Source organism: Phaseolus vulgaris, chromosome 8, assembly GCF_051622355.1.
Source record: "Phaseolus vulgaris cultivar YP4 chromosome 8, ASM5162235v1, whole genome shotgun sequence".
In the NCBI taxonomy this organism is placed as follows: Eukaryota; Viridiplantae; Streptophyta; class Magnoliopsida; order Fabales; family Fabaceae; genus Phaseolus; species Phaseolus vulgaris.
This window is the reverse complement of record NC_143505.1, coordinates 21,644,701-21,655,920: the sequence shown is the minus strand read 5'-3', so window position 1 is coordinate 21,655,920 and position 11,220 is coordinate 21,644,701. Positions and strand designations below refer to the sequence as shown.

Here is an 11,220-nt window from a genome sequence, read left to right as displayed (position 1 = left end):
CTTTAGACAACGTTTTTAAAACTGTGGGTATTTTATATAACATTTTAGACAACGTTTTTAAAACTGTTGATATTTTATATAATATTTTAGACAACGTTTTTAAAACTGTGGATATTTTATATAATATTTTAAGCAACGTTTTTGAAAGTGTGGGTATTTTATATAACATTTAGACAATGTTTTAAAAAAATAGCAGGTATTTCAAATAATATTTTAGACAATATTTTGTAAGTGATTCTCTTAACATTCACTGTAAAAAAAATCTGATTTAATAACCTCGAAGAAGACATCGGGTTTTCTAAACCCCTTGTAAATATTGATTGTTATTTAAAAATTCAGATTTCTCTTACTTTTTGCATTTTGTATACACTGAAGGTTTGGAGGCATGGTTTGAGAGAGACAATATCCTTTTAAAAAAAACAGAGGCATAATGGTACATCTAGAAAACACAGTGCATCCGATTCAGAATTCAAAAGAACTCTTCTCATCTTCGTCTCTCATAATTCAGATTTTTTTGAATAATTTTTGGCATACAGAGTTTTCTCTATTCTTGTATTAGAGCTTCCAATTTGTAATTCTGTTTACTCTGTTTGATTTCTCAGAATTAGTTTCTTTCTCCATTTCTTATGCCCTACTTCTTTTCCTACCTCTTAGTGGGTCGTTTTCCTCCGGTGGTGCGTTTGGTGGTGGTTTTCTTTCAGCGGTGCGTTTCACGGGTTGTTCGAACATTCTCACCGGTTCGTCTCTCATTTCGCTATTCTTTAGTTTTGATGATGATTATTTGACTAATTAAGTTATTGATATGGATTATTTGAATGTTGAGTTATCCTGATTTGTCCCAATCTCACATTTTTGTTTAACCATAAGATAGATTCAAGGAAACTTGAACATGTTAGAGTATTCGAATCAGGTTTTCAACGGTTCAACTTCGACTCGAATTACAATAATAACTCTGTTGAGTGAATCTTCATGGGTTCCAAATCCAATAATATAATCTCTTATAACAGACTACTTTGTTTGGAATACCCTATTGGCCTTTTACAGGAATTGTAGGCTTCTTGACGATGCAATGAAGGTATTTGATGAAATGACGGATAGGGATAAGGTGTCGTGGAATACTATTATTGGCTTGTGTTCTCTTTATGGATTTTACACGGAGGCACTCAGGTTTTTTAAGGAGATGGTTGTGGTCGTGCCGCGGATTCAACTGGACCTAGTTACCATTATAAGTGTGCTGCCAGTGTGTGCGGAAATTGAGGATGAGGTGATGGCGAGAAACGTGCACTGTTATGCATTGAAGGTTGGACTGTTGGGCAATGTGAAGGTTGGAAATGCGTTGGTTGACGTGTATGAGAAGTGTGGGAGTGAGAAGGCTTCCAAGAAAGTTTTTGATGAAATTGATGAGAGAAATGTGGTTTCCTGGAATGCTACCTGTATTAGGAGAATTAGGACTTTTCAAGTTGGGAATGGAAGTTCATGGGTTTAGTTTAAGGATGTGCAAATCTAGCTTCAGTAAGACAAGGCAAAGAGGTCCATGGTCTGCTGGTGAGAAAACTTTTTCACACTCATCTTTTTGCAGCGAATTCGCTCTTGGATTTGTATACCAGGTGTGGACGAATAGATCTCGCTACAAAGTTCTTTGACACTATTCAAAAGGACGTGGCCTTTTGGAATACTATGATTTTGGGGTATGGTATGGGGGGTGAGTTGGACACTACAATGAACCTTTTTGAATATAACGGAATGTTTACCTTCACTTTAAGTCTTTTAGTCTTTTGTATGTTACCTAAACCATATCCTACATTTTATCTTCTTGTTATTATTATTATTGTTATTCCTCACTGATGATAAATCTTAGTTTATAAACTACAACACCTTCTAGTATTTTTTTTATTTTATTTGGTGAATCTCATCTTGCAAGTGCTGAATTTGATAGGTGATGTAAGGGGAAAGGTAGCGGTTATGGTAGATGACATGATTGAGACTGCTGGTAAGTCAGTAAAACTCTTTATGTGCTAGTGCAAATAATGATAGTTTGTCTATGATCCTTATAATCACTTTGATTTATTCTCAATACTTGTGCAATTGCTTTTTCCTCCCTGTTTCTCTGCCAATCATGTTTTTTCAAGTAAAATGCAGTATTTTTCTTATTTTTCTTGGTAAATGGTGTAGACTTTTGTTGAGTAGTACCGAAAGTAATTATAGAAACTGGCAAAACCTTCGTTTAGCTTCAACAAAGATAATTTTTAGTTTGAGAGTAATAAAGATGAAGGTCTTTTGCTATTGGTTTTCAATATGTTTTATGCAGATATAGTTTCTTTTTACTTCGTTTTTCTGTTTTTTTTTTCCTTCTTTTAAAGTTGTAGTACTCAAATTAAGAAATGTAGTGGATATTCTTGTTTATATTAATATTATTTTCAGATTCCTAATATGCTCTTTATATCTTTGTGCTAAAATCTAAGATTGCCTGTATTATTTTTCTCTTTTATTAAAGAAATCGATAAAGACAAGGAAGGATTTACTATTATTTTGAATCTTTTGTAATTAATGCTATTTTAAACATTTTGAAGGATAGACATATGAATAGAACTTTTCTCCCAAAAGGATAGGAATTGATATACGTGTTAGTTTAATGTGATAATAGCAATGAAAAATAATGTCATACTTGTTAATTACTTTGTCTTATTGATTGCAGGTTCACTTATTATCTAATTATCATTAGGTCTATCATGACAGAAGAGAAATATTCTCTTGGTTCATTTGCGTCCACCCATATTCCTTTTTTGATCAGGTATAGATGCATAATTTTCATTCAAATGTTGATTGGATACTTTTCTATTAATCTTATTTTATTTACAAACTCAATACTATTTTAATAAGTTTGTACATTTTGTTTAATTCTTTCAGGTTGGACCTCAAGATAATACTAAACAAGAAATTGATTATGATCGATCGAAGAACTGTACAAATTTCAAGAGATTTTTTTGTTATTTTTTCTGTTAATTTCTAACTCTAATTAGTTGTAATGATTCCAACATCTACTATTTTAATATATATTGGAGTATGTAATTTCTACATTTGAAATATTAATATTTATATATATTGTTCTTAGATAGAAATGTCACATTTTAAAGTTTTGTTACAAAATATAAATGTATAACATAGTTTACAAATATTATTGGATTTGAATAAATGAATAACCAAAATGTATAATTATAAATACGGTCTAAATGTGCAATTATGTTATAAACTAGTTTAAAAATATTGTATAATGTGTAATTTTATAAATTAGATGTATGTCAATTTAAAATTATAAAATATTGTCAAATGTATTTCATAATTGTCACATTAAAAAATTGTTGTCTAAGAGTATTGACAAACATGTAAATAAGTGTTGTCTAAAAAACCAGATAACATGTAAATAAGTGTTGCCTAAACATTATTCTACCAATATGCAACATTGAAAATGCGTTGCCTAAAAGATAGACAACATGCAAATAAATGTTGTCTAAACCTAAGCCCACGGCTTCATATTCCACGCCTAAAAAAGTGTTGCCAAACTGTTGCCTAAAGTTAAGGCAACGCTTTTCTTACTTTAGGCAACACTTTTTAGATGTTGTCTAAGGTCAAAAATGGTGTAGTGAGAGTAGAAATTTAGATACCAAAACAGCATATGGATAATGATAGTCGCTTAACCTCATTGCCTTTTGCATGTGCTCTTTGATGATGTGCATCCAATTGATTTTGATCTTCTTCATGATGTAGAAGATGTACACCAGATCCTCCTCAATAAGAACAGAATGATTGCTCCCCCTTGGTGTTAGAATCCAAGTCACAATGAGCGCTAGCAACCTTTCATCAAGCTTTGGGCCTCCAACCGAGAAAGTCCTAACTTGAGCATGTTGGTTCTTCAAGCAACTTTTGTAGTATTGGATTTTGTTGAAATCCTCCACTACTCCAAGGTTTCCCTTGTTAATCCCAAGGCCTGAGTACTTTAGACCAGCAACAGCAGCCCATACTTCATGGGTTATCTCCATATCTACACCTTTTACATGAGAAACTAGGTTGTTTCCCTCAAACTTGAGATTTGTGTAGAACACCCTTATTAAATCTGGGTAGATGTTTCCCTTCATCTCCAGGAACTATCTGAGAGATTGATCTTTGAGCAGCCTCCTTACATTGTCCAGCTTTTTGGCTTTTCAGCCAATCAAAGCACACAACCTTGGGGTTGTTTATCACTTTGGTGCTTGTTTCAAACATGTATCTCTCAATTAGATCATTATCTCAAGAAAACCATCCTTCTAGCCTTCCTCCACCCTTACAGCTCTGGTTTTGACTCTCTTTGAGGTGGGAGGAGTTGAGTCCATGATGGCAGAGAAGAAAACAGAGAAAAGCTCACTCACAGATTTTGCAAGAGATGTCGCAATTGGTTATTCTTGTGGAAGAGATCAGCTGCAACAGATTTTATAGCAGTAATAGAATTAAAAAGCATTCAATGTCATGAGTGGGTACCAGATTTTCAGAAAGAGAGGACTTGACCCTGCCCTGTGTTCCCGCCGGTTCACCAGGGTCGTCTTTATGCGTGGCTTGTCCTCACGAGCTAGGGCACCTTCGTTCCGCTCCGTCCGTGAGTACCTGAAAGAAGTTTACAAAGGGGCGCCCTCGCGGCCGTTTGCACTCCGACGATTAAGTCAGCTAGCGAGAAACACCAAAGGTGACACACCTCCGTATCAAAAACCGCGACTAGATGCTCTGAAGGTGGTCGAAAATACTGAGTAACTAATACTGTGTTGCCCTAATTGTTTGTGCGTACAGTGGGTGCGCCGCGAAACAACTAGGGTTTACGTCTGTGTAGAACTGCGAGAATTAGGTTAAAAAAACTCCCCCCATCAAATGTCCCAAGGCCCCCTTTTTATACACCTTCTGCATTTAAAGCGCGTTAAAGCGCATTGAAAGCGTATAAAAATGTGTCTTGAAACATTTGATACGTAAACTAAATTAACGCGTACCTTAACAAATTTCCACTAAAACATTAATGAGCACGTGCTTATTGCCACGTGTTCTTCCGACTTGATCGTTATTCTACGCAGAAGACCTCACAGCGCCGTAACCCAACTTAGGGTTATTCCATTGTGAGTCCTCTTTCCTCGAAGTGCATCTGGCGTGTAGGGTGACTTTCTGGGTGCCCACTCATGCCCCTCAACCTCTAGTCACTCGCCCTGGGAGTGTACCTACCTTCCTCTCATACCATGCACCTGGTTCACCCCTGAGGTGGTGTGGGTACTTCACGAGTCAGGTTACTCCCTACTGGTACCAGAACTATGGCCTTGAAGCCACCTTTCTCTTCTCTTTGTTACTGCTCTGGGCCATGCCTTGACTTGGCGACCTTAAGCTGACCTTAAGCTTCCTTTCACTTGTTGTTACATTTTGTAATATGTCTTTTAATTTTGTAATCTTGTCAAGTTTTGTCTTAGTCATGTTAATCCATAATTGTCATTACTTCTAGTAGTACTTTTATTGCTTTGATTGTTTCTTGCTTTGGTTTACTTTCTGTTTTTGAGTTTATTTGCTTGATCCTTTGTGCATTTTCATTTTTAGATTTGAGTTCATGCTTGTATCTTCATTCTATACAAGTTCCTTTACACAAATTCCATTATGTCTTTGCTAGTTCATCTTACTGTTTTTCTTTCCTGAATAGGATACTCTGTTTTCTTACAAACGTGCTACTGTTTTCAATTTACTGCAATTAATTGGCTCATAGGAAATTTGTGAAAATTTGGATTTACATACTTCAAAGTTTTCCAAAAGCATAGAAAAAAGAATTACTCAAAAATTCCAAGTACACAAAAAATGATAAATAAAATACGGAAAGTGTACAATACTGCCGAAAAGAATACGGTAATTGGGCAGCAATTTTGAAAAATTTATTTCTCTCAATTGGCTTACTGTTTTTACCTCATTCCAGTACCATAATTGAGTTAAGACATTGAAGTTTCTGTGGTTAATTTTTCACATTCCAGTTCGCTTTCAATCGTTCCAGTTAAATCTGTAAACATAGCACAGTTTGCATTAAAAAAAAAAATTCCAGTAGCTGTTTTCTGTTTTTCTTCAATCTACTCTAGCACTTTTCTTTAGGACTCTTTTTGTGTGCCTTCTTTATTCATTGAGTTCCTTATTTTCTTGATTGTCTTTCATTCATATTCTTTCTAGTTTGTCATACATTGCTCTCTGTTTTTGGTTTAGCTTTTATTGTTTACACCTTTTCTTGCTTGTCTTTTTGTTCTTCTTAAAGTTGTGTGGAGACTTGTTCTTAAGTAAGTTGGTTTGCTGTGACATATTTCACTTGAAGCTACTCCATTCCACAAGAAAGGCTTGGTTGAGGACAAAATATTTTCTTGGAGTGGTTTGAGTGCTTTCTTGGGCATTTTCCAGCAATCTATATCTCACTGTTTTTAATTGTCTAACAAGTTTCTTTCACTGTTTTGTTTTCTGTTTTTGTGTTTTTTCTGCTCATGGCTCATTTCTCTAGTGAAGAGTCTTCCAAACCGTGCTCACCACAAAAGGAAGCCCTCTATGAAGACTTAAAGAATGCCAAGCAATCCAATGCTCACTATCTTGAGGTGATAAGGAAGATGGAAGCACGGCTCTAAAGTTTGGAGTTAAACCGAGAAGAAATGCATCAAAATCGTGAGAGAAGAACTCCTCCTCCTAGTCGGCATTCTTCAAGGCACTCCCATGGTTATTATGAAGATAATCCAAGGCCAAGACATCATCACCATGAAGAGAGGCGCCAACATGTGGCTGGCCCTTGTTCTCCTAATGTAAAACTTCCTAGTTTTAGTGGTGAAAGTGATCCCAATGTATACTTAGGATGGGAGGCTAAGGTGGACCAAATTTTTGATGTAAATGGGGTTAGGGAGGAGCATAGGGTTAAGTTAGCTTCTTTAGAATTTTTGGACTATGCCATGCAATGGTGGCATCAATACCTCATGGACATTGACCTACACAAGAGGCCGCCCGTGGTCTCTTGGAACGATTTGAAAGCATGTTTACGCGCTAGATTCGTACCCCCACACTTTAGGAAAGACCTTATGTTGAAACTCCAACGGTTTCATCAAGGCGCGCTAAGTGTGGATGATTACTTTAAACAACTAGACACGCTTTTAATTCGAGTTAATATGGATGAGAGTGAGGAAGCTAAGATAGCTAGGTTTGTGAGTGGCCTTCGAAGGGACATTCAAGACGTGGTAGAGTTACAAGAATATTCTTCTTTGGAAAATGTGGTGCACCTTGCTAGCAAAATTAAAAATCAACTTGCAAGGAAAAATGCTTTCAAAAATTCTCCTAAGGATAACTACTACCACTCTTCTTGGAAAAATAAAAATAACTCTTTTTCAAATATCCCTTCAAAGGACTCTACTTTCAAACCTAGAGAGTCTAAGCCTTCCACTTCCAATTCTCGGCCTAAATCACCACATAATTCATCTAGTAAGAAGTGTTTTAAATGCTTAAGCTATGGACATATTGCTTCTAATTGCCCTTCTAAACGAGCTATGTATATGCATGATGGGGTAGATAGTAGTGAGCATGGGTCCGAATCTTCTAGACATTCCTCACCTTCTAGATCCCCAAGTGAGAGTGAAAGTGAAAGCCCACATGAGGGTGACCTATTAGTAATAAGACGCATGCTTGGACAAGTGTTAAAACCTTTTGATGAAACTCAAAGAGAAAATATTTTTCATTCAAGGTGTCTTATTCATGATAGAGTATGCTCTTTGATTGTGGATGGGGGGAGTTGTGCAAATGTGGCAAGCACAAGAGTGGTAGACAAACTTGGATTACCTACCATCTCTCATGCCAAGCCCTACAAATTACAATGGTTAAGTGAGGTAGGTGAGATTGTTGTTAACAAGCAAGTCCTCATTACATTTTCTATTGGTAAATATAAAGATGAGGTCTTGTGTGATGTTGTCCCAATGGAAGCCACACATATTCTTTTAGGTAGGCCATGGCAATTTGATAGAAAAGTTTTTCATGATGGCTTTACCAACAAAATTTCTTTTCACTTCCATGGGCACAAAGTCACTCTTAAATCTCTCTCTCCAAAGGAAGTACATGAGGACCAAGTTAAAATGAGAGAAAAAAGAGAGAAAGAAAATGATATAAAAAGTTCCAAGAGAAGCCTTCTCATGTCCACACAACAAGTTAAAAGGGTAATAGTTACTCAAAAGCCTATTTTTTTAGCTATTCCTAGGACTATTGACTGTGAGTCGGCTAAGGATAGTCCCACATGTTTGGACAATTTGGTAAAGGACTATGAAGATGTGATTCAAGATCCTCCTAAAGGATTACCACCTCTAAAAGGGATTGAACACCAAATAGACTTAATGCCCAGGGTTTCTTTACCACATCGTCTAGCATATAGGACCAATCCCAAAGAAACTCAAAAAGAAAATGAAAAGGAAATTGAAGTACATGATAACCCGAGTCTTAATACCTTCTCAACTAAATCACTTTTGTTGACTCGTGCTACGCCTACAAGGTCTTCTTCTTCTTTGTCATTTTCATTACCTAAGGTTCCTACTTCCACACCATATTGGATAAAGAATGTTAAGGATGATTTTTTCATATCTCCTATTTTACCAAATAATATCATTCCTAAACAATCTTTTCCAACATGGTCTGTGTATAGACCATCTTTTTCTGAACTCCCAACATTTCAAAGTGATAAGTCATGTTTGCCCATTTCTTCTTGAGCCCCCCAGGGACGGGACGATACACAAGCCCCCCAGTCTTGAGCTGATACTTGTTTTCAGCAAAAAGACTAAGGCCTCGCCCTATTGTCCACGTGGCACCTTGATGATGTGGCGTTTCCTGAGTGGCTGACGTGACATTCCTTTGAGTGGCTGACATGACATTCCCTTGAACAGTGGACGTGACACTTCCTGATCGTCTGACGACGTAACATTCTCTGAGCAGCAAAAGTGACTCTTTGGGTCATGCTCTGATCTCTTGACGCGTGGCTCCATCTTACGGCCAGCGCTTGGGGCCTCTTGCGCTTCAAGTTAACGCTTAATCCTTCGACACGTGGCTCAATCGCACGGTCCCGATCTAGCGCCTCTTGCGCTTCAGTTGTAACGTTTAAGCCTTCGAAATCCCGCGCTCCAACTACTGTTTCATTCACTCTTCTCATTTCCTCTACTGTTCATCTTCTCAAGCTTTCTCTACAATCTTTGCTCTCTTCTTCACGCTTCCGATTTCCACCAAACCAGATACTCAAAGGTATGATCTTTGTCTTTCGACGGCTCTTCCCTTTAACTCTTGTGCTGATATAACTGCCTAGGCCTGTTTATTTCTGTTGTATTCGCGTTCTTCTTCCCCGTTTCTCTGTCTTCCCCCTTTTCTGAACTTCTCGCGTGGGTAGGGGTTTCCTAGGGTTTCGTCCCATTTGCTTCTTCAAAACTCCTTCACTAAGCCTTTGCTTTTTTTTCTTCCTTCTTCAGCTTCTTTATCAATCTATGGCGCGTACAAAAACAACGCCCAATCCTCCCCCCAGGTCGATTATAAGGCTCAGTACTCCTGGGCCTCAGATGAGCTCCTGGCTGAGTGCACTAGCATAACCACCATAGAAGACGTGGTGAAGCACCAGGGTGACCCACACCTATACAACTTTAACGCCTTCTGTAGCACCCACGACTCACACATCTCTGTTCGCCATGGTACCCCTGGGGAGCCAGTCTGTGTGGACAACCAGTTCAACGGTAGGAAACCCTTTTTCTTCATGTACCAAGCAGTTTTCAAGCGCATTGGTGTACGCCTGCCTTTCACATCCTTTGAGAGGGAGTTACTCACAGAGATCAATACAGCCCCCGCCCAGCTACACCCCAACGGTTGGGCCTTCGTCAAGGCTTTCCAAATACTATGTGGGCACCTGGGTGTCCCACCTTCAGTGGACGTTTTCCTTCATTTCTTTGAAGTGAAGAAGCAGGGGAAAAGTCTTTGGGTAAGTTTCTCTGGGATTGCCGGAAGGATCCTCCTGACCCTCTTCCATAACTCCTTCAAAGGCTGGAAAGGCCTCTTCTTCAGGGTATGTGCGAACAAGCGCATCCCCACAGCTCTTGATGAGTTCCCCCTGTATTGGACGGAAAAGCCCAAACTGGTCAAACCCAAATCTTTGGACGAACTATCTTCCTCCAACAGGGGGTGTGCGAGGCCTTGGCTGGCCTGAAGATCGTCTTCAGCTCGTCGAAACTCATAGCTTGTGAGTTCAACGCACGCACCCTTTCTTCATACTTCGGTAGGGAAACTCGCCCTTTGCTTGCCTTCTCTTTATTTATTTAATTTTTTTTTTAATCGCGCTTCCTCTGATTCATGCATGCAATGCTTGTCTGCTTTAATTTCTATACTTGTTGTTGATCTGAGGATTTGCCTGAGTGGTAGAGTTGACGTCCTGTACTTCGAATTTATGCGTATCGCCATATGCATTTGGTGCTTCGTTCTTCATGGATATCAGTCCTAACCTCTGTTGCCTGGTTTGTTTGGTGCAGCATCAGTGATGGACCCCGCAACGCGAGCTGAACTGGCTAGGTCCTTGAAGGCTCGTCTTGACGCGAAGTCTGCAAAGGGCGGCGCCTCCAGCATCTTCCCCATCGAGTCCAATCTGTTGCCACCATCTCCACTACCCCAAACCGCCGACACACCCAACTCTCCCCATTCCTTACAAACACCAAACTCTTCTCTCTTACTCCAAACACCCAAATCACCTCCTCCCATTGCTGCAGTCCCCCTGGCGGTAGCTGGCACTCCTCCTACAGCCCCCTTTGACAAAGGCAAGAGGGTGCTCACCATCTCATCCGAAGATGAAGACTCGGATGTGGGACCTGCCTATAAGAGGAGGAGGACGAACCGCATCGTTTACTCGCGCTCCCCTTCGCCTTTGCATGGGGGATCTTTGATGAACAACCCACCCAGCGCGCCCAAGCGAAGTCCAAGGCTGACAAGGCACGCACGCTCCAAACTCCCCGACAGGAAGTGGCTACCCTGAAGGAAGAAAAGGAGATCCTATGCCGAGGCTAGGCGTGCCAAGAGGAGGTTTACAAAGCCTCTTTGAGAAGTGCCCGCGAGGTTAACGCGGAAGCCTACAAACGGCTCACTGAGCTCCTTGCACAGGTGTCGTCTCTCCAATCCAAAATCGTTGCTCTTGAAGCGGCGATGCGAACT

At 39.2% G+C, this 11,220-nt stretch overlaps 1 long non-coding RNA gene across 1 annotated transcript; it reads left to right on the top strand.

Moving 5' to 3' along the window:
* Nucleotides 1-355: 355 nt before the first annotated feature.
* LOC137829490 (uncharacterized) lies at nucleotides 356-3,119 on the top strand. The gene is made up of 5 exons (XR_011084022.2): nucleotides 356-433; nucleotides 655-737; nucleotides 1,937-1,990; nucleotides 2,696-2,791; nucleotides 2,908-3,119. It is a non-coding gene; the product is annotated as an uncharacterized LOC137829490 (long non-coding RNA).
* Nucleotides 3,120-11,220: the final 8,101 nt, after the last annotated feature.